The 16,564-nt window shown below is 38.7% G+C and overlaps 1 pseudogene; it reads left to right on the forward strand.

Moving 5' to 3' along the window:
- The first annotated feature begins 9,029 nt into the window (after nucleotides 1-9,029).
- LOC107277080 (dirigent protein 21-like) lies at nucleotides 9,030-9,587 on the forward strand (annotated as a pseudogene).
- Nucleotides 9,588-16,564: the final 6,977 nt, after the last annotated feature.

A 16,564-nucleotide genomic window follows, 5' to 3' on the forward strand; every position in this document is an offset into this window, starting at 1 on the left:
CATATATGTGTTGTTGGGGATCTGTGATGTTATATTGGGGGGTGATGTATCTGTGATGGATCTGTGACTAGAATATATCTGTGATGTTTCTATTTTTCAGAGGGCATGGCTAGCAAATCCTGAGGCTAGCCAATATTTAGCATTTATTTTTTTTCTGGAATTAACTCATCCGTGACGGGTCGGAACAAAAATCCGTCAAAGGTAACATAACCTATGACGGACTAGCAAATAAAGGCCCGTCAGAGGTGACCTACCTGTGACGGGCCTTTACTTTTGGGGCCGTCACAGGTAGATCACCTGTGACAGCTTCTAACTACGGAGACCTCAACCTCTGACGGCCTTTATTTAAAGGGCCGTCAGAGATGAGTCACCTGTGACGGGTCCTAACTCGCTCAAGGCTAGCGGAGACCAACACCTCTGACGGCCTTCTAGTAACTTGCCCGTCAGAGGTGGGTGTCACCTGTGACGGCCGGCCACCCGTCAAAGGTGACTGGACTCACCAGTGACCACTGATCACTGACCATGCGCGAAGCCGTCAAAGATGAGGGTTTGGACCCGTCACAGGTGACCTTGGCCAGTGTAGTGCTCCCTGCCTCTCCCTCCCCTCAAACCTTCACCTGCTTCCTCACCTCCAACAAATCTCATGTGTATATATTCCTAGGTATGCTTCTTACTCTTGTTAAACCGTATATGTTCATTCAATCTATTGGCCTCTATGTTTCGTTTTTTTTTGAGAGGACCTCTGTGTTTCGTTAGTCATGCTAGATTGATGATAAATTGATCTGTTCCTGTTGTCCCAAGATTATTGAAGAGATTTGATTTGGGTTCTTCTTCAGGTATTTACTGTCCCTGTTCAAACAGATTGAAATTCATTCGATCTTTAAATTTTGTTAGATGAGCCAATATGGCATCAGAACACTAAGATCACATGTATGCATACCAATTTTATATCATTGCTGCACCTATAATTTGTTTTATTTTTTGTTTTATTTCTGAATTCCGGTTGCAAATCATTGCTATTAGTAGATTGCCTATTATCATTGTAGCAGCAGCTATGGGCTACCGCTGAGGTCAATCCCCAGGGCATTCATTCCCACCCAAATCAGCAACTACAACATACATGTACTTCCACCAATATGACACATCTGTCAAGAAAATATCAACAATATATTCAGTAATGCATAATTGCCTCACATTGGTTCATGGTCACTAGCTTTTCCAGATATTAGTCATGTTTGGAGAACTAGCTAAGAGTTATTTTGAGAGCTATTTTTTAGTATAAGGAAATAGTCCTTCAATAAAATAGCTCTAAGTTATTTAGATCCAAGGGCTATTTTGAGAGCTATTTGGCTTTTAATGCACCTTTTCATGGAGAGAGATAGAGAGAAAAGACACTTTTTCAGTAGGCCCCACCTGAAATAGCCCCAATTAGCACTTTTTGGGTGGGATAGTTTTTTTGGGTGGGCTATTTCCAAATAGCCCTCAAATAGCTCACCTATTTGGATCTTTTTAGCTATTTGGGCTATTTGAGGGAGGGCTAAAAAATATCCCTTGGATCCAAACAGGGCCATTGTTATATATGCCTATCCTAGGATACCTGCTTTGTAAGTAATTTCTTCCATAACAAAACTATCAGATTTTCACCAATTGACTATGATTGATTGAAAGGTCAATACCGTGATTATTTCAGAAGTGAACCTAATTCAGGTACATATTGTTCCCTGGATCTGTCCATGCTAATCATTGTTTGCTATATGATGTTCATACTTTAATTCAGGTTTATAAGATACAATTTTGTGGTTGACGTAACTTAATTCTTCAAATTTCTTTTTTTTTCTAATTAACTAAAGTATAAAGGATGTTCTTTGTCACAGCACAATTAAACATTCTCCGAAACATTGGGAGATTCATCAGGTTAGTGCAACTATTTATCTTCAGTTCTATGAATTCTTTCAGTCCAGAATTATACAAGTTATTTTGTTTCCATCATTACAATATTTCCACTCTAACAAGTGGTTAGTATTCTCAGGAAAGAGAATGTTATTATGAGATAGGGAAATTTCTTATGGTTTATTTAGACATGGCAACTGTATTTTGTTACAAGATAAATAAAATTATTTTATGGTAAAGGGATTGCACAATGTTAATCTTATATTCAGTTTAGGGGAAGAGGAATCATAAAGTTAGCCAAAGGCCACCTAGATCATTAGCATGAATGCAAAACTTGTCACGGGAAAGGATTTTGTGGACAAGAATCGGGATGAATGGAGATAGATTGGATTATAGTAGATAAAATATCGAGGAACGGTCCTGAACCTAAACGGCGTGACGCTCTCCGTCGCACTGAGAAGACAGGCCGATGGGCACTAAGATAAATCTTGATCTAATGCCTAATTGACCTGGGATAGGATCCCTCCTTATATAGATAGATGACTACTTAATCTAATCCTAACAAACCTCATCTAATCCTAACAAATCCTAACTATCCAATGAGCCTAGGACGCCCGACCCAAAGACCATGACAAAACTTTTAACCTCTTTAGATTTTTTTTCAACAAAGTTGAAGTTCAACTGATACGAATCAAAACGAGACAAAATATTTTTGTCTTTTAGTAGGTTACACATAATTACTTAGCTCGACGAATAACCTCTCCTACACAAATTAAGCTACTGTATACATGAAAAATTTCTGCAGCCACTAATCTTCTCAGTTCTGTTTTGTTGCCTACCATTCATTTGGAACCATTGCTCTAGCCCATACCTATATTCGTTCAATTTTACAAATTTTCATTAGGGTCCCAGTTCCATTTAAAACACTCATGCTCCTACCAGCAGTCATGACTAGCATGTCTTACATAAAAAAAAAAGAGTCTCTTGCATTGCTATTACTATTTGAGATATTCTGTACCTAACTATACTAATGTTGATTATGTTCATAGATTTCATCCTATGAATTAATAATGGCTACTTTTTGCTGAAATAAAATATGATTTCCTATGTGCTTTCTATTACATCTATCTGCCACCTCCACATGTAATATCCTCCATTTCTAACTACGAAGTTTCGCAGCAATGCGCGGGGCATCATCTAGTTCCTTATACTTTTTACACCAATATGGCCCTTTGCGGGATAAATTCCAAATTGGTAGCATTACTACTTGATATATTGGTTTCAAGGACTTGATCTCTGTGAGGAAAAGACATAAGTGGCTACGTAGCTGGTAGCGGAGCCAGGATTAATTTTCGTCATGTGGTTCAGACTCTGAATTAGATGGGATGATTAGAAAAATAATGATATTTATCAATAAATTATCAAACTAGTTTAATTTGTATGGTATAGATTTGTGGAAGTTAAAATCTAATAATACAAATGAGTTTCTAACTTTCTTGAACAGCTTTCTTGTTTGTGTTTGAATTGTTTTTATTTTTGTAGTATTAAAATTATATGTTTGGTATTGTGTAAAAACCACTTTTGGGGTACAGACGCTACCTAGCTGCCCTCCGCCACTGTATGTAGCCTTCCTTTCTATGAATCTAGTCTCTACTATTATAAAAATTAAAGATGTTTTTACCGATATTTTGGTACGTTATCCGTGTATGAATAGGTTTTTAACCATATTGGAAAATACAGTTCGTTTACTTTTGGAAATACAGATCAGTATTTGAGTCGGGTTTTAAGTTCGTCCGCTTTTGAAAATATAGAAGGAGTCAGTATAAGAAATATCTTAAAAAAACTCGCATGCTAACTTACATGATTTTCTAGAAAAATATATATCGAAGCAAATTTTCATAGTGAATTTCAAGGTGAACAATAATAAGATTAAAATAGCCTTCACCCGTTGCAACGCATGCATGGGTTTTTTTTCTATAGTATATATATATATATATATATATATATATATATATATATATATATATATATATATATATATATATATATATATATATATATATATATATATATATATATATATATATATATATATAACATCTAAGTATATAAACATATTGCATCCAACAATTGAACACCTACGGTGTATTTACTAAAACTCTTATAAACTAGTTCTTCATCAATTCATGACAAGAGTCAGCTTGGAAGGTATAGAGAAACACAAGCACGTACGCCACCCTTATTTTGATTCGCTTGATTGATTTCGCATCTCCGTCTCCACCATGACTACAATTGCAGCTTCATCTAATCATGTTGGATTTTGTTCCACAACGGATTACATGTGTGAGCCAATTGTGCCAGCTAGCAGCATGCATGTCTCTTCACCGTTCATGTTGGAGAATACAACGTGATCAATCAGCTCGAACACAAATGGTTTGTATTACGTATTTGTGTATGTTTTGGGTGGTAAACCTGATTCATTTTCTTCTCGTCTGTACCACTGCCGTGTCTATACTTAGCAAAGTTGAAGCCCTGGCCCCATTTTCATGATAAACATTGGTATATAATTAAAATATGTGGAAGAAAAGGCTACGTTCATGAGCAAATACTACATGATATCCCACGCGTTGTTGTGGGATTTTATTGATTGAATTAGACATCTAACACACGAGACATATGATGTGTTACAAATTCTAGTTTAATTTTAGTGTAGTATAAATTACATATATTTCTATGACAAAAATTTGAAGGTAGAACAGCATTTTTTGCGTTCAACTTTATAAGATTAGTAGAAGTAATGCAAAGGGCAATATCACATAGTCCAATAGGGAAACTAATATATGACAACATTTGTAAGGGAAAAAAAAATAAACCGACAGATATTAGAGCACAAAATGCAATAAAAGAACTAATGAATTACTATTCAATTAATGTTTTTCTAAAAAAATACAATTCTAAATCAAACTGAATGAAGAAGAGATATAAGATTTGATATTTGATAGATATATGTTGAAATATTGTGTCGATGTATCTAGCTTTAATTAATAATGGTTATAGTGAGAGAAATAAGATTATTTAGAAGCTTAAGATGCCACTTAAGATTAAGATTTTTATGTGGTACTTGCTTAAAGAGATTGTGCTAACCAAGGATAATTTGGCAAGACGAAATTAAAATGGCAATTTAAGATGTTATTTTTGTATGAAAAATGAGACTATTCAACATCTTTTTTTAGAGTGTCATTATGCAAAATTTGTTTAGAGAGCAGTACAGTTCTCTCTTGATTTATACCTTCCTACTACCATATCTAATATGTTTGATGGTTGGCTTTTGGGGATAGACAAGAAGCTGAGTAAACTCATACTTGTAAGAGCTTCTGCCATATGTTGGGCTCTGTGATTGACTATGAATGATATGGTTTTTAACAAATCACCATCTATCTCATATATGCAGGTAATTTTCAGGGCAACATATTGGCTCCGATTTTGGGCACAGCTGCAAATGTGTGAAGATGATCGAGAGCTTATGAAGGTTGCATGTCGTAGGTTTGAGACAACGGTCATGCAGCTCTTTGCAAACTATGGATGGAGATTCATAAATAGACTAGAATAAATATGCTCTCCTTATCTTAGTTTGATCTTTTATTTTGTTGGGTGTGTTTAATTCATTTGAACTACACTCAGTGTTTGGGTGTTACTTCTGTAATAATTGGCTGTAGCTCTGATGAGCAAAGGCCGGGATGTTTTATTCCATTATCTAAAAAAAATAATCGGTACATATATGAACTGCGCATAACAACAAGGCTGATGGGATTTCTCCATGAGAGTACACATACTCAATGGATGCGAATACAAACGTATATACGGCTCATGTCAAGATATATTTCTCAAAGGTTGATAAGCATTTGTCAAAGGTAAAACACCGAGTTTTTTTCGAACCCGTAACAGCTTTGCATATTAATTATATTAGAAGAAGATAAAATTTGTACAAATGTAATCAAAGGTAAATTACGGGAGTGTTTTTTTTTCACGATAGAGCCGTTAACATATGATTAATCGAGTATTTAATTATTATAAAATTGAAAAAAAAAGATCGACTTGAATTTTTCAAAGAAATTTATATATAGAAAATTTTTATATGAAACACACTGTTTAGAGATTTGGAAAACGTACTCACGTAGAACGAGAAAGTTGTCGTTGTAAGCTTCTCCCTACGACTCGGCCTTAGTCTAGGAGCATTGAGTCGTCACCACTCAATTCTGTCACAACACACAATCACCTTACTATAGACAATAAAAAAAAATTATGCCGAAAGTAAATCTATGAGTTTTAATAAAAAATTGCACCAACGAGAGAAAAAAAGAAGAAACATCGGTACCAATCTTATAAAAGGGAAACAGTTCTTAAAAGAGTCTCGTTGCAACTAGTACCGGTTTTTATTTTTAAAAGCCAGTACCTATAATAAGAACCGGTACCTATGCATCTTAGAAAAAGTGCCGGTTATTATTTTTCCACCGTGTGAAGATGGGAAAAGGCATATATGTGTCGGTTTAAAATAAACCGACACCTATAAAACAGGTCTCCGTTGTAATAATTATGTGTTTAAGTGCTAAACAACATGAATACATGATATCCATAATATAAAAATACAGCTACGCAAGTGTGACATGAGACGGTAAAAGCCTCAGACTAAGAAATATAGGTTAATTAAATGATGAATTAGGCCATTGGATAGACCAACTTTTGTTATATGCAATAGATAGGTCACATGTGTTGGCTATTTCGGATTATCTGGAAAACGGCCTATCGGATAATCCGTATCCACCGGATTTTAGAGATACCATATCCTATACTATATACGTTGGATTTCTAAAATCCTATACTATATCCTCGATTCAGACGAATTCGGAGCGGATCGGACAGGATATTATCCGATCCGTTTTCACCCCTACCATAAGGAGCACAATATGTCCAATGTCCCCATCAACAAGAAAAAAGTACCAATCTGATTTTATTTCATTCGTACATTCGTACGACAGTAGCTGCATCCATATCATCTGGTCCCTCTGCAATTAGTGGTACTGAAATTTCACTTGTAAAGCTAGGCAAAGCCCTCGCAGTATGTTCTCTCGGAAAAAAAAATCACGTGTAAAATACTCCTTCCGTGCTATACTAGAAGTTGTTTTAAGTTTTCTTTTAGTGAAACTTCTTAACGTTTGATCAAATTTATAGAAAAATTTAGCAATATCTACAACACTAAATTAGATTCATTAAATATATAAACTTTAATATATTTCAATATTATGTTTGTTTTATTTGAAATATTGATATATTTTTTATGAACTTGATCAAACATTAAAAAGACTTAACTAGAAAAAAATCAAAATGACTTATGATATGAAACGGATGTACACTGGTGGAGAAACCCTTTTTCCTCCCGGTTCGTAACCCCCCTTTAGTCCCGGTTGTCCAACCGGGACTAAAGATCGCTATCTTTAGTCCTAGGTGAAATAACCAGGACTAAAGATCGATCTTTAGTCCCGGTTGGTAACACCAATTTATGGGCCCCCTTTTCACTTTCGCAATCCTCCTTGGCGTCCTGCAACATCTGACCAAGATCATCCACAATGTCGTTACCATCAGCATCCCTTTCCTCCTCATCCATTTGATTTCCTTAAAATCCAGCGTACTGAGCAAAGTCCGTAATATTGTCGTCTTCCACTTCATCTTCTTCCATTTCAACCCCTTGCTCTCTATGGGATGTCCAACAGTTATAGCTTGGCATGAACCCCGACTCAAACAAGTAGAAATGAATAATCCTGGATGCAGAATACTCCTTCTGATTCTTACACTTATTGTATGGACAACAAATAAAACCCTTATGCCTGTTAGCTTTGGCCACTCTCAAAAAATAATGCACGCCGTCAATAAACTCTTTGGACCGCCGGTCAGCGTACATCCATTGCCGATCCATCTACATGAAATAAAAAAAAATCGTACACAAATAATTATTCGTACAGTAATGACAGTCATACAATAATGATAAAACAATTACAAACTCTTTCAACACTCGTACAGTATTGGCATATCATTATTCATACAAAAATTATAAAATATTACACCAAATAATTCTTATTTACTATTTCTAAAGTTTTAAACTAGTATTAATGTGTTGTACTTCTTTTAGTTTTCATTTTAGTTTGTTTTCTATTATTTAAGAATAACTTTCACTAAATTAATATATTCTTTCTTCCCTACATAAATTTTCTCTCTCATCAACTTACAACAAAATTTTGGAGACAAAAAAGTGTGCAAAACATAGCTCCAAATGTAATATGACAAAAAAAACATTGGAGTATGAAGTTGCTAACCTTCTACGCACCTCCGATTTGTATATAATCACCAAAATAAATTCACTAGAAATTTTGGCATGACCTCCCCTCTTTTTTGAAGAAATTTTAAAGCTTGCTCGGGCTGAAGGAGGAAGAAGACATATATATATATAGGGGTGGGACTTACCAACCGGGACTAAAGATCTCAGGGGGGCCTGACAAGTCCTGACTGCATTTGAACCGATACTAAAGATCATCTTTAGTCCCGGTTTTAATTGCAACTGGGACTATTATAGAATTCGGCCGACCGACAAAAGATGATTTCTCCACCAGTGGTAGTAGCATCCATATGATCAACAATCTAGCTAACTGGTGATGAGTTTCTCTGACACAATCTAGGAGCCGACCAGCCAATACTTTTCCAGTGTTTGCTTCACAACCATAACCTACCAATCGATGCCACTTCGATCTTCCTCCTTTTTCACAGTTTGCCCATCCAGAGTCAAACCATTGTATCTGTGCCGATCAACCCTAATCTGTGCCCATCAAACCTACCACCTGTGGTCACTTGCTTCCACTACACGGCCATATGGATCATCAGCCTGTTCTCACAAAAAGAAAGAACACCAGCCTTTGAGGCCGATTGAGCGATCGCCGCTTGCCACATGCCGCTTTCCATTGCACGCTGAGTGCTCATGCCACCACTATATGTAGCTCATGAGCTCCACTTGAATCACACACTCCAAGTGATACTCGCAAGTCACAAGATATAGAAAGAACCTAGCTTCCACACACTAATTAAGCACAACAATGGAAGCCAAGGGAGTAGTGGTGATCACCCTTGTGCTCTCCCTTGCAGCGGCTGCAGGTGCGGCCCGCCCGAAAGAAACCACGATGGGTTTGACCCGCCGTGGATTGGCGTCTGAGCCGATGACGCACCTACACTTCTACTTCAACGACAAGGTGAGCAAGCCGTCCCCAACATCTGTAAGGGTGGTGGACTCGGTGGACCCAATTTCAGAGTCATTATTTGGGTAGTTGTATGTCATGGATGACGCGCTGACCGAGGGGCCTGAACCTGAGTCCCAGCCCGTGGGCCGGGCCCAAGGGATGTACATGAGCACGGGCCTCGCCAAGCTTGGCTTGCTTCAGGTCATGAACCTGGTGTTCACCCATGGCCCCTACAACGGCAGCGTGGTCACCGTGCTCGGCCGCAATGGTCCCTTTGGCAATGTCCGGGAGATGCCAGTGATCGGCGGCACCGGCACTTTCCGTTTCTCCCGAGGCTACGCCCAGTTGAAGACGCACACCTTAGACCTCAAGAAAAACGACGCCATCGTCGAGTATAACGTCTACATCATGCACTGATCACAACAAGGTGAACCAAGATGAAACCATGCACCAACACTCAAGTGCCTAAACTGTGCAATATAAAGATTGTAAAGTACGTATAGAAGCGAAAGATAAGGCTAAATATGCTCCACCACTGCATGAGCTTAAACTGTAGGCGGACAAAAAGCCGTACACATGCATATATATATATATATATATATATATATATATATATATATATATATATATATATATATATATATATATATATATATATATATATATATATATATATATATATATATATATATATATATATATATGACACCCATATGGGGCATACACAAATTCATACTCATTTGAATTTGGTATATACTCAATTTCAATCATGGTGTCCGGGCACCATGGAGCACCAAACAAATTTACTATATATATATACATATATATATATATATATATGTATATATATATATATATATGTATACATATATATATGTATATATATATATGTATACATATATATATGTATATATATATATGTATACATATATATATGTATATATATATATATATATATATATATATATATATATGTATACATATATATATATATATATACATATATACATATATGTATACATATATGTATATTATACATACATATATGTATATTATACATATGTATATATATATACATATGTATATATACTATAAAAGATGCCCGTGCGTTGCAACGGGTAGAACCAATTTAAAAAATTGAAAATGTTTTCGCCAGAATTTTGGTACATCATCTATGTTTGAATCGGTTTTAATTTTATGTTTTTGTCAAATTCTTTTCTTTTTTCTTACGCCAGAGTGTCCCTCTTATCCAAGACATGCACAAATTAATTAGGCCCATTCTTTTTCACGCGCCTCTTGCCGCACGCAATGATTGGGCCCATGCCTAAGTACGTTTTCCACACGCGCCTTGACGCGCCACCGCGATTGGGCCCTCAATGCTCTCGCGCGTGCAATTTTCTGCATGCCCGATTGGGCCTGTGACGCCCTCGCGCGGGCGATTTGCCCTTGCCGCATGTCTGATTCGGACTGCGTTGCCCTCGTCCGCGATTTAAAAATTGAAGATGTTTTTATTAAAGCTATTGTACGTTGTCCGTATCCGATTTTCGTCACGCGTAACATTCATTGAAAAGTCATGACTCGCAAGCGGACTGCGCGATTTAATTGGGCCCGCTCCTTTTTCACGTATCCCTTGCCGCACGCAGCAATCAGGCCTTTACGCGCCGTGCAGCGTTGAGAGGGTGACGGAGCTATGGCGCGGGCTACATCTGTAGCCGTCAGATCAATGAAAGACGGAGATGGAAGAAACATATATATATATATATATATATATATATATATATATATATATATATATATATATATATATATATATATATATATATATATATATATATATCACAGAAATAGCTAGCTAGCGTGATTCGCGTGTCTCCTCTCCCATACAAATAGTTGTTACGGAAACAAGATCAAAAGAAAGTCAATCAACAGAAAGTGCTAATGTAATTTTTTGCTAACTGAAACAAATAGTAGAGAAGAGAAGAGATAGAAATACTCATGTATAATCAAAATAGGAGAAATTATCAACTCAACAACATCTCATCAACTTGCACTTGCTCGATTTGGAGACAATAGACCGATCCAGCCCAGGTGGGGCATGATCGTCCGAGGCAACCAGGAGGCCCAGCCATACGGGCAGCAGGCATTCAGGAGGCATGCAGGAGGCCCAGCCGGCCCACGAAAATCCGACGTCCCACGCTCGTTCCACGATACGGCGTAGCGTGTGCGGAATACCAAACCGACTTGATATGGGTGACTTACGAAATTCCTGGCAAAAACATCTTAATATATATATATATATATATGTGTGTGTGTGGGGGGGGAGGGGGAACGTAAAGACCTTACTAGCCTAAAATTGTACATTCTTGAAATGACAACAAATATTGATAATTAATAAGTTAACACGATAAAACTCTCTAGATCCTCATGTATTTGGTGTATGGTGTACTAGAAAATAACGTGTACGTGTGCAAATATTAATAAAAGTAATAACATTCCACAAAGTCCTGAAATACATAGCAAAGAAATTTGCAGCTGTAGAGTACTCACCTTTAGAGGATGATCAGAACAGGGGAATAAATAAAAAGTAATAATATAAGATTATCAGGTTACAAAAATAATAATACAAAAAGTATTTTAGACATAAGCATCCGACGTTTACAAAAATAAATAGAAAGTTCAGAAGTGACTGTTTGATAAAAGGTTCTCAGCATTCCCAGAAATAATTATTCACTTTTAAACATTCACTGCTCCACTCAATAAATATGAAGTAAATTAAGCTCCAAAGTAACTAATGATGAAATAGACGTCTAATTGGGTGATCGATAATTCTTCAGACAATCCAAGAGCAGTCCCACTTCTCCACTCAATTTGGCAGCCTTTGAATGCAAATCGGTACTGGCTTGCTCAAGTCCCTTCGTGGGTTTGAGAAGATTTTCATCCCACCTTTTAATATCAACCTTCCGGCTAGAGCTAGCACACGTTATCGTGCATTATAATTGGCCGAGAAGACATTACTACTTATTTCTTCCCATATAACAGATTAAAAAGACAATAGCTTCTACTGATGTAATTATGTTCCATCGTACCGCATGGACATGTATCTAACATATAAAAAAAGGTCAGAAATAAAGGAAAATTCTTTTCCTCAAAAATCATTTATCAAACAAATAGATTGTCAATTTGTCATATATACGGAGAACTATATATTCTATCCTGAATATATAAGGGATTTTATACTCACGTAGGTACATAAAAATAAAAGGGTGTAGCTATATTTATGGCGCCATGTTTTTCATCAAAAAATAGTCGGCATGTATTTACATTGTAAGCCCTAAATTACATATGTAATTTTAGTGTATTTACAATATAAGTCTCAAAATTACATATGTAAGTAACTAAAATGACATATGTAAATTCGAAAATTACATACTAATTACATATGTAAGTGGGGTGTAAATGAGATGTAACTAATATGTAAGTGGCTGAAAAAAAATTGACTGTAGCATATGGCGCCATATTTCTAGCAACTCCGTAAAAAAAATCCCTGATATCCCACAACGTAGAAAATGTATACTCCCTCCGTCCCATAATATAAGGGATTTTGAGTTTTTGTTTGCACTATTTGACCACTCGTCTTATTTAAAAAATTTTGAAATTATTATTTATTTTTTTGACTTACTTTATTATCCAAAGTACTTTAAGCACAACTTTTCGTTTTTTATATTTGCACAAATTTTTTGAATAAGACGAGTGGTCAAACACTGCAAGCAAATTTTTTTGAATAAAACGGAGGGAGTATATATGTAGCAGGAGCGATGCCTTAGTTACAAACCTACAACTTGTACGGAAAATATCATCGCAAAAGAAAAAAAATCTATGGAATAAAAGACAGACACATAAGGCTTGTTTAGTTCCAAATTTTTTCTTTAAACTTTTACTTTTTTATCACATCAAAACTTTCCTACACACATAAACTTCCATCTGTCATATCGTTTCAATTTCAACCAAATTTCTAATTTTAGCGTGAACTAAACACACCCAGATCCCACGTGACGTGACACTCTCAGTCGTACTGATATGGTTGTTGACTTGTTGGTCACTCGTTATGGCTACTGACACCGGGAAACTGGCCGGAGCACTGCATGACGGGGAACGGCGAGGGGCGCCCGTTCCATTCAAGGATGTTCTGGGATTTGGAACGAGTGGGCCGAAATTCGGTGTCAACACTAAACTGTCAAAATATCTCATTTTAGCATTCCATCCAAAGTGCTTCTCTCCCATCTTGCCCCTCTGTTTTTTTTCCCCTCTTCTTCTCCATTTTTTTCTCAACAGAAGGCGAGTTCCATGGCATAGCTGTAGAGTAGTAGCCAGTAGGAGGTTGGCCGGCCAACACATGGGGCAAGCTCATGTGTGGTCGTCGCGACGACGCCCTCTCTCGACCTCCTTCGTGGCTGCTGCGCTCTCGAGCACGTCAGCTTCTTTCCGCCTTTCTTTGTCCTCAAGCTCGCACTATGGCGCTGATGGCTCTAGTGCTGAACGAGAAGCTCGGCTCGGCTCGGCTCGACTCGTTTGAGTTTGTTAACGAGCCGAGCTAAGCTTTTAGCTCATTAGACATAACGAGTCAGCTCGAGCTACGAGCCGCATGGAAGCAACGAAATAGTGGCAAGTAGGAAGCAGCAGCCCATTTAGCTAGCAAGCAGCAGCAGCCGCAAGTGAAAGAAAGCCCATTTGGCCCATCTCCAACAGACATTGACTAACCCTAAGTATTTGTGTCGTACTCTCATCCTCTCAACCTATTCCTAAATCGAGCGGTAGTGCCGCCGCCGCCAGTAGTGGAAGCTCTCCGACTCCATTATCCATGTAATCAGTTGTCGCACGCGCCGTCTCCTCCGTCAGTCCGCCTTCTCTCGTTCTCTCGAAGCCCCGCTGCATCGTCGTTGCCGCCGGCTGCACGTCGCACTCATCCCCTCCGGCGCGGCGCCGCTCTCGTCGACACGGAATCTCACCTCATCAGCGGCCGAAATGGAAGCAGCGCGGGCCTTGCCATCCATGGCGCGTCATTGAGATTGCGCTGTCCATCAAAACGATTAAGGATTTAATTAAGGTTCTGAAAAGTTGTTGTGCTCATGCATGTTGTCGAGATGTCAGCCTGAATCTTGCTTTTACTGTATCGTTTCTCCCTGTAAGAATCCATTTCAACGTTTCTTTGACCTTGTGTTCTTGAAGATTTCAATGCTTCTTTTCTCGTGGTGTTCTTAATTTGATTTTGATGTCCCTCTTTCCTCCCACCTCAAGGTTCTCAACTAGCAGTGTCCAGCTCGCGAGCCAAACAAGCTAGCTCGAGTTTCCTGACGAGCCGAGCCGAGCTGTAGTTTTGGCTCGTTTCCTTATCGAGCCGATCCGAGTTAGCTCGTTATCTTAACGAGCTGATGCGAGCTGAGCCGAGCCGAGCCGGCTCGATATCCACCCCTAGCTAACGCCGACTTTGCCAAATAACCACCTCACTTGTAATAACCACCTCACTTGTCACTGGGTTATGGGTAGGCTATCATAACATAATAATAATCTACCATGTAAAGCATAAGACCAGGAACCATACAAATAAGTCATCATGGATCGTAACGGCCCAACGCCCCAAGTAGTGAAAGAATAGTCAGAGTAGACCGTTCCAACATAACGCTCTAATATCTTTAAGATACCGTACTTATATTATAGGTATTGATTAAACACCTATAGGACCCATCATACTTATCTTGTAGGTACCAATTCTAAATAAAAACCGTAAGTATAGTTATGTTATCTTTTTTACTAGAGGTGTCGGTTCCCGAGTCGAGCCAGCACCCCACCCCATCCACCTTATCCACTCCCCTCGCCCACCCCCGTCCCCTTCTCTCTTTCTCTCTCTCTCTCTCTCACACTCTTCTCCATTCGCCTCTCCCCTCCTCCCTCCTTTGCATCTCCCTCCCCATCTTCCTGTCCATTTGACATAGTAGTGTGTGGCAGGCCGGCTAGTTGCTCGATAATTGCACTGGGAAGCTAGTCAAGGAAGGGCACCCCGATGTCGTGTCGCTGCTCATGGCCTCCCCGATGTTACCGCCCTAGATATCATCATCTCAGGTGGCACCACCACCCTCACCGTCAGTGACCCTTAGCTTCGCGTCGACGGTCACCACGACACCACCTATGGCACCTACGGCGATAGCGGTGACACCGTGGATGGCGGGTGGGGAGGTGATGGTGGAGATGGAGGAAAAGCAAAGGGCATGTGCGGCAGAGATGCAGAGAGTATTAGAAGGAAGCAATGTGGAGGGTGAAGAGAGTAGAGATGCAGCTGGAGACGGAGAGGGCGTGTCGGTGGCAAGAGGCGCAGAGGAGTTTGAGGCGAAGATGAGGGCACCGAGGGAGGAGGCAGAGTAACGAGAAAAAAATGTCCGTCCTTCGTCGCGATGGGGATGTCAAGTAGCAGAAGTTGGCGGAGCAGTGAGCAGCCAAGCACACCCGCCTCGAAAAGTTCCACGACCAGGTCTTCGCCTGCCACCGCTCGTCACATGTCGAGAACAATGGTGGTGGCACTGGCCGGTGAGCCACGTCGGACTACGCCACCGTGGCACTAGATGCGTAATTGGACTTTGCTTTATTGGTTCTACTTCTTCTTCTGCTGCCTAGATTCGGTGATGGCGGCTCCATCGAGCTGATTTTTATTCATTGAATACTATAGGAATCGTTGTGGGATATGAACCGACACCTTAAATCTCTATAAGTATCGGTTATGCCCGGGGAAAAGGTGCCATCAAATTGGTGTCAGCTGGGAAACCGACACCTAAGGCCCGTTCCCAACCGGCACCTATGAGGGTTGCGTCATTAGTGATATCATTTTTTGACAATTATTCCTTTGTATATTACACAATGCATGGGCATAAGTAAATTAGATGTATAATCTAACCCATGTTAACTCGTATATTTACGAAGAATGGTGATAGGCGAGTTTACGTATAAACAGTAAATAAATTGTTCGCCTATCTGGGTGGGCTTGCTTCCTAGTTAAACTAACAAAACACTAATTGAGGGTATAAAAAAATGTTAATTAAGAATGTTGTAATTATTAAATTAGATTCCACACTTTTTCAGATTTCGTGATTGTTTTGGTGATCTATCGTCAAGGTAATATACTGCATATAGTTAGATAGTTTGAAGGACTTTTAATTTGATGTTGGGGTAACTCTGTAGAGGAACGGTGCATTATGACTTGGAACTACACTCGAATTCAGATTTTCACTGTGTTTCCTAGATTCTTTGTTTTTTGATGATGTGTCTATTTTGTTCTTTATACTTGTTCAGCAGCATAGCGGCTTTCTAATAAAGTCATCAGTGATCAATGAGACCTTTGCCACCCA

This window comes from Oryza sativa, chromosome 11 (assembly GCF_034140825.1).
Source record: "Oryza sativa Japonica Group chromosome 11, ASM3414082v1".
Lineage (NCBI taxonomy): Eukaryota > Viridiplantae > Streptophyta > Magnoliopsida > Poales > Poaceae > Oryza > Oryza sativa.